We start from the raw sequence: 8,030 nt of genomic DNA on the forward strand, positions 1-8,030 counted from the left end.
ATCGTTTAATAACTTTTATCAATTTTAATATGTTCGGGTTGTTTTCGGGTCATGTTAAATTCGGTTCAGGTTGCTTTCAGTTCAGGTTAATTTCGGTTTGGGTTACTTTCGGTTCGGGTTAATTTCAGTTCGGGTTGCTTTTGGTTTCGATTAATTTTGGTTTCGGTTTGGGTTAACTTCGGTTTTGGTTGATTTTGGTTCCACTAATTTTTGGATCGGGTATGGGTCGGGTATTGGATCAAATTTGATTATCATGTTTGGATTAATATCGGGTATTGAGTCAGGTAAATCGGTTTGGTTAATCGGATTCGGGTCAAGTTTACTACGTCTAGATAAAACCCTAAGTTATAGTGTATTTCAAGAAATCAAATCATGCATCTTATACGTATTGTAAGGTATTTACTCAGCTAAATCATGTTCCTAAAACCAATTCATTCATGGAGATCCACATCAAATGATGTCCTACATTCACTCAATTCTTTCACATGCTATCTAATTTATCTGAAATACCATGGAACGTATAGCATCTCACCAAGTTCATATGCCATTGTTTCTGATATAGGATTTATATATCCACAGGTTCAATACATTATACATACCTATACATATACATATACATTGACATTTACATATATAGTAGATAATTAATCCTGGTACTATATTATAATGAATTGAGTTAAAATTGGTGGGTCATGAAACCTCAAGCTGGTCCCCTAACATCACTGTCACAATGTTAATGCATTGCTCGATTAACAATCTTGTCTTGTCTTGCCGAATGGGATTTTGTTTTACTTGTTAATTCTGATCTATCATATTGATTTCCCAGTCCCACTCTGTCTGGAAGATTTGTGCATGTGGATTCATGTGCAAGTAATATATACATAATTGCAGAAGTATTAATTGTATGTGTGAAAGCAATAAAGAAATAGGGACTAGGTTAAGAAAATTACAGACTGCAATTTCTCACCAAATCATTCAGGGAAAGGAATATATATATATATATATATATATATATATATATAGAGAGAGAGAGAGAGAGAGAGAGAGAGAGAATATAATGTGTTACCTGGAGTGAAGGTCTAATTCGAGAGAGAGAAAAATCTGAAATATCCATAGCTAGCTGGAAAGTTAATCTTGTTGGTGAGTGAGTGATTGAAGCTGCAGGATGACCTAATGCCGAACCATATCTATGAAGCTAACTAAATTAATTCCATGGATAACTAAAAACCCCTTGACAAATGGACAATACCCTTATACTGGAAAGGCTTTCAGCACATAAATAACTCCTCTTGAGCTCAATAACTTTGATCTACTTAACTGTGGGTATCTTTATCCAATACAAATATAATTTTTTGTTAGTCCCGGATGATTATACGATAATATTTATTCGAAAAATTCTTAATTATTTGATAATGAATTCTCAAACACTCTGACATGTTTAAACTCAAGATTTCTAAAGATAATAACTATACATCTAACTACGAGCTCGCTTGGTTTATACACCAATACAGATACAGTTTAATTACCTATATACACAAGTAAAAAAAGAAGAAAACGAGTGATCTCTAGATTCATTACCAGATCATGCTGGCAGCTTCAACCTCTCAAACCAACATGCCAGAAAAGCAACAAATGAAGAATTTTCTTTTGCCTTTTCCAGGAAGGGAAACTAGGAAAGATAGAAGAAGAAAAATATGTTTTTCCCCTTCCATAGACCTAAAGATTAAGGAAAGGAAAGGCAAAAGACATGCATGTTTTAAGGTACCAAATCAATCATCTATATATATAATCTAATTCTTCTCTCTCTCTCTCTCTCTCTCTCTCTCTCTCTCTCCCTGCCTCTGTCTCTCTCTATCTCTCTCTATCTCTCATGGAGGTCTTTGGTCCTTCCTTACAGCTATTGACACTGACTTGTTGCCCCTTTCATAATATGAGTAGCACCCAAGCAAATTAATTAGATGAATAGGGACCACTGGGACACTTTAAAAAGTCAGAATACCAGAGTTAAAAGTCATAATAGAATAGGTTAATCTTTCTGTACACTGCTCAATGAATCTCAATAAACTGAAAGGGTCAACCCAGTTAAGACTGAATTGGAAAAGTTACTATGATGACAGAACACACCACGGTCTAAATCATGACATTAACTGACGTGGAATCCTATATATAAAGGGGTTGCAAGTGATGAGGTTAATACATGTTAAGCTATGATTGGTCCAAGAAGAGTAGTTGAGCATTTCTTTTCGGTATAATCATCTATATTTGATCTTTAATCAATTAATTTGAACAGATATTACAAAGTTCTAATATGGAGCTATCTTTATTTAAAAAATCTAGCATTTTATCCCATTCTAACATTATTTTGGGATAGAAGCAAAGGGCAGAAGGCTAGAAACGTGGACATTGATGGTTCAAAACAAGCATGAATACTTGGTTTGTCGACAAGTAAAATGTCGCTTACCCTAAGCAAAAGAGCAGTTAAATTTCTATAAAGATGTCACTAAAACCGAAAGATAAAATATTTTAATCTCTTGTGTTTATATCAGAAACACAAAGCCGTTGTCATGTGCTTAGTGTGGTTGGAGGAATCCTTCTGTCTTTAGCTTTGGGTGGTTTCTTATATTTTCAATGGTTGACAAACAATGGCATAGAGACAAAGCCCTAACGGAAGGGAAGGACCACACAACACTTGTGATTTATGGATAGAGTCACATGGTTTTGCTTTGTAAATTAGCTAAAAGCGTTGAATCTAATTTATTTTATTAAAGTAGGTGTTGTCGTAGTTATAAATAAATCAATATATACATCATACTTAATTTATTAAGTTTTTTTAAAAATAATTAATAAGGGTTTTTTTGGTCCCACTTGTGTGGATAATATAGCTTATTGTATTGCTTTCAAGATAGGGTTTTCCCGGATGCCTTATGTTTGTTCCACACATGATATATGCAATTTGTATACAGAAAATGACCCTTTTAGCCAGATGATATAGAAGTGAGCGTATATTGATTGAAATTCAATAATGAGAAAACAAGGTTAACAAGTTGCTCCTAGAAGAGATGAGTAAGTTTGAATATTATTGAGCTTGATTCGATTTGAAGAGTTTTAAAGTTGAGTTTAACTCGACTCAAAAGCTTACCGGCTTAAAATTGTCAAGTTCTACTTAAACTTGAAATAAAAAATTGAAACTCGATTCGAGCTAAAAAAATTTAAATTCAAAACATTCTCAAATTTAACTCGGTTGAAGCTTGAACTCAAGTTTGATTTAAAGTCAAACTCGAACTTGAATATGAATCTTAAATATATAAAAACCTTATATTGTACTTTTTTTTAAAATATATATATATAAATATTATTATTTTTAAATTAATTTAAAAAATTAAAATTTAATATACTATTTTTTTGAATTGAACCTATTTTGATCAAATAATAACTATATTTTGATCAAATCAAATCGAATAATTTTCTATGTGTTTCGCATCATCTACATCCTTAATTACTCCCATTGGAATTAAGTTGAAGGAGGTGAGAAGCAGCAGAAGCAAAACTTGATGGCTTTGTCAGCCTCTGTCCCTTCAACCTTTTTTCTGTAAAACAATTTTCTTCATTGGGAAATGGATTTGTAGGTTGTCCTATATCACTCGCTGCATGTGTCTCTATCTATCTTTGCCCTTTGCTAGCTCCTACCGACTTTTTTTTTTTTTTTAACTTTGATTCCTGTTTTACAAAGTATTAGCAGTTAAACATAAGATCTGCATTCAATGGCCTAAATCTTGGGAGCACTTTTATAGAAATTCATACAATAATCAATGAAATTTGCACAATTCCATCTTCTATTCTCTAGGGTTTTGTGAGCACCAACACCTCAAAATCTGAATTTTTTTTTTGGTAGTATTCCATGGCATTGGGATTAAAGTTTGATGGCTGTATTGCTTTTTTATGTATCCATAGTTAGGCTAATGGCCTGGTGCAGCTGTTACAAGTCTACTTTTAGTTGCTCTTTAGTTCTCCCACTTAAAAGATATAAATGATCTCAAAGAAAATTATCTTCTTAAATTTTTCTGGCCAGGGTTAATTTCAGGCCGTTCCTTTTAGATGAGAATGTCTAAGGCTACGCAAGGAAGGGACATATTCGAAAATATTATAAAAAAACATAATATTTTTCGGTTGAACGTAACTTACAATGTTAGTTTTTTAATATTTTCTGGTTGCACACCTTCCTCATAACATTTTTAGTTAAATCAAAAATATTAAAAAATTAATATTTTAGATCGTGCTCAACGGAAAATATTATACATGTTTATAGCATTTATGGTTGCTCCAATTCTCTACCATTTCTTAATCTTAAATTAGATTGTCGCATAGCAAAACTTCCCTATTCTAAATAGAAATTCTCTTCTAGTCTCATTGATAAAAATTCACACATAATATTGAAATAAAATATATTAGATTTTATCACACTTACGTATGAGTTAAAAAATTAGAAAAAAAGGGTTCTTTTATTCATGAAGTAAACTAAAATCAACAGTGTTGTTCTTATATTTAAGAGAAAATAACCTCAGTGACCAAAAATGCCTTATAATATACGAATTTAACCAACTTTTTTTGGATTTGCCAAAATGACCAACAAATTCGCAACGCGAACTCCAATTTCGCAACCCAGTTTCCAATTTCGCAACGCGAATCTGTAAATCGCAACACAGAAGTCAAATTCGCAACGCGATAGTCAAATTCGTAACGCGACAGTCAAATTCGCAACGCGATAGTCAAATTTGCAACACAAAAGTCAAATTCGCAACGCGAATTTGTAAATCGCAACACAAAGTCAAATTCGCAACGCGATAGTCAAATTCGCAACGTGATAGTCAAATTCGCAATGCGATAGTCAAATTCGCAATGCGAAAGTCAAATGTTTTTATGCGAAACATAATATTAATTTCTTAACACAAATGTAAACAATATTATCGTAAATTATCTCTAACCTAAAACCCTAAATCACAACTCAATCCATCTCCATCTCTCACTCTCTACGACGTCATCTGTCCCCATCTCCGACGAAATTCGTCTATCTCCATCTCTCAGAGCAACCCTCACAACCATTCACGGTCAGAAATGAAAAATCAACCACAGAGGGTTAGTTTTTTTAATCTCTTATTTTTATTTTGAAATTTTTGTATTATTATTAGATTTTTTATATATTGATGATAATTTTACTGGTAATTTCAATATATATAGATTAACCATTTCACTGAGATTGCTTAGTAAATTCATTCGGTTGCTGCCAATACTACTAAACTGTTTAGTCTTTAACCCTGTGAAGTTAGTATTTGTCTTTGTTTTATCTTTTTGTTGAAGAAACCCTAAATCGCAACACCAAATTCACAACGCGATTTTAGTTTCGCATTACGATTTTCATTTTCGCTTTGCGAATTTAAGTTTCAGAAACTTCTTTTATTCTGCAAATTGAAACTTGAATAAATTGCATTACTTCAACCAAAAAACAAAGACAAATACTAACTTCACAGTGTTGTTAATTTAAGTTTCAAGAATAAACTACTACTCTTTATGTTGTCCTTGAACCTGCACTAAACCTATATGTTGTCCTTTTAAATGTTTATATAAGTGCTTACTTATGGAATGTTATCTGATGCATTTTGTGAACTATGATGGAATAATGACTTGGTTGAATACCGTGCTAGTTTGAAACATATTTGGCTTTGTTTTCACTGTTTAATATCATGTCTGTTTATAGTGTATAATAAGGAGTTTTTGGTATATCTAACTGTATGTTTATTGTTTTTGTAGAAATTTTTTTCGGCTGCATTGACCTTAAGGAATAAATTAAGCCTAGCCACTAAAATTGCGTCGACGGTTACATCTCTACAAAGAAAATTATTTGAGGATACTTGCTTCGGGCCATGGCTGAAAGTGTAACATACGGGTGAAGATGCTATGTTGACACATTTGTTTCTTAAGACCATGACTAACGATCTACCCGAGGGGATACAACGTGGTGATGAGAATATATGATTTCATTTTCCTCCGGCACATACTTGTTTTGGGCGGGAGGAGTTTTGCTTAATCACTGGTCTACGCTTCGGACACGATGATGTAGGTCGGTAAACTAGTCATATCGCCCACCCTTCATGGTTATCTCGGGTTTTTCCTGAGCTGGCAAAGTCGAAGCCGAGTTTACACGTCGATGACTTTAAGAGATTATTTGATAAAGATGGTTTTACTCGGATGGATGACCTTGATATTGTCCGAGTATGCCATTTATTACTTTTGCATGTCGGTTTTTTAGGTAAAGAGGGCAGACAACCTATCTCCGAGGACCTAATATTATTGGTAGAGGACCTAAATGCATGGAACCTATTTCCGTGGGGTTCATATCTATGGAAAGCTACCTGGAAGAAGTTGTCGTCTCCCTTTGAGGACCGAAAAAGTTTACGGGGCGATGGTTCTAAATACACTTTGACAGGCTTTACTTGGGCCTTTAAGGTAAGAATTTCTATATAACGTTTCCAAAATTATAATTAATTATTTAACAATTACTAATGTTTGTGTATTATATTGTTTGTAGATTTAGATATTTGAGGCTTTCCCCAGCATGCATACATATGCGATAAAAAGATCAAATGATATTCCTAGGGCTATTACCTGGAAGAGGATCCGCATGTTGGATTGGGAAGAGTTACTCCTATATACGACGATGAATGATGTAAGTTAACACACAAATAATACCATATATAAACAAGTTATTACTAGTACAAGTTTAACTTTGTTTGAGCTTTTATATTGTTAGGAGGCCAACTATCCATTACAGAGGCTGACACCCACAGAGGTTGAGCTTGCCACTGATTGGTGGCAAGCTAGTAAGCGGTTTTTTGATGGGACGGATGATGAGCACCCCCTACTTGAGAGCCATCACCTGATCGGGTCGATTCTACAGCTCGACACCCAGAGCCATCACCTGATCGAGCCTCTTTTCCACCTCCACCATCACCTATTCCATCACATCATCGAGCCTCTTCTCCATCGTCACCTCATGATAAGCGACCGCAAAGAGGCCACGACATTTATCTCCCTGTTCTCCACCTCCACGGATGAGTTAGGGGAATTATGTGATGAGGTCGGTGCTTTGCGTCATGAGGTCGGTACTTTACGTGAAGAAAATGGTGCATGGCGTGATGAAGTTCGATCTTTACGTGGTGAGGTAGATTTTTTACGCGATGACAATGGTGCGCTACATGAGGTATCTACTTTACGTGATGAGGTTACCGCTCTACGCGAGATTATTTATTGTTGCATAATGAGGTTCATACTCTACGCAATGAGGTAAATTTGTTTAATACTATACTCAAAATGCAAATAACCTTTTTTCGGCATTATTTATTTATTTATTTACTGATTTATGTATTAATTTATTTTCAGCGGCCCGATAAGGTAGATGTTTTACGTTGGGTTTTTCTTGCATGACGGGGTTCACGCATCAGACGTCGTGCACGTGCCATTACGTCTCCGTTCACCCCACTAGTGCCAAGACTCCATAAGAATAAGCCCGATGCACTTATCATCATTCAAGAGGCGCCTCCTATCGTTCAAGAGGCCCCTCTCATCATCGAAGAAGCCCCTCCCATCGTTCAAGAGGCCCCTGTCATCATTTAAAAGGTCCTGCTCGCCGTTCAAGAGCCCGATTCACATGGTGTCATATATCGACATATTGATAAACCCCCTCCTGTGCCTGATATGATGGATGCGAGTTGGCTTTCGTATGTGTTACCGGCCAGTACCATTCCTCAGCAGGAGAGGGAAATACTACCGGAAATAATTACGGATAATACCCTTTGGGCTAAGACCGCAGTTGATTTTTATCTACATGAGCGGAGCAAGGGGTGTTATTATAACCTATGCCAAATTGATGATGTTATACATTTGTTTCTTGATCGATCTTGGTGGGGTATTTTATTAGGGGTTGAAGATAATGGCTATCTCGAAGGGGTGGTAAGTCTTATATTCTTCTTATATTG

The 8,030-nt window shown here is 35.0% G+C and overlaps 1 long non-coding RNA gene across 1 annotated transcript; it reads right to left on the reverse strand.

The window, feature by feature from the left end:
- Positions 1–545: 545 nt before the first annotated feature.
- LOC120217727 lies at positions 546–1,769 on the reverse strand. Its single transcript, XR_005525179.1, has 3 exons — positions 1,579–1,769; positions 1,067–1,158; positions 546–837 (listed from the first exon to the last, which is right to left on the reverse strand). It is a non-coding gene; the product is annotated as an uncharacterized LOC120217727 (long non-coding RNA).
- Positions 1,770–8,030: the final 6,261 nt, after the last annotated feature.

Source organism: Hibiscus syriacus, unplaced genomic scaffold, assembly GCF_006381635.1.
Source record: "Hibiscus syriacus cultivar Baekdansim isolate YM2019G1 unplaced genomic scaffold, ASM638163v2 tig00000773_pilon, whole genome shotgun sequence".
NCBI classification, from domain to species: domain Eukaryota; kingdom Viridiplantae; phylum Streptophyta; class Magnoliopsida; order Malvales; family Malvaceae; genus Hibiscus; species Hibiscus syriacus.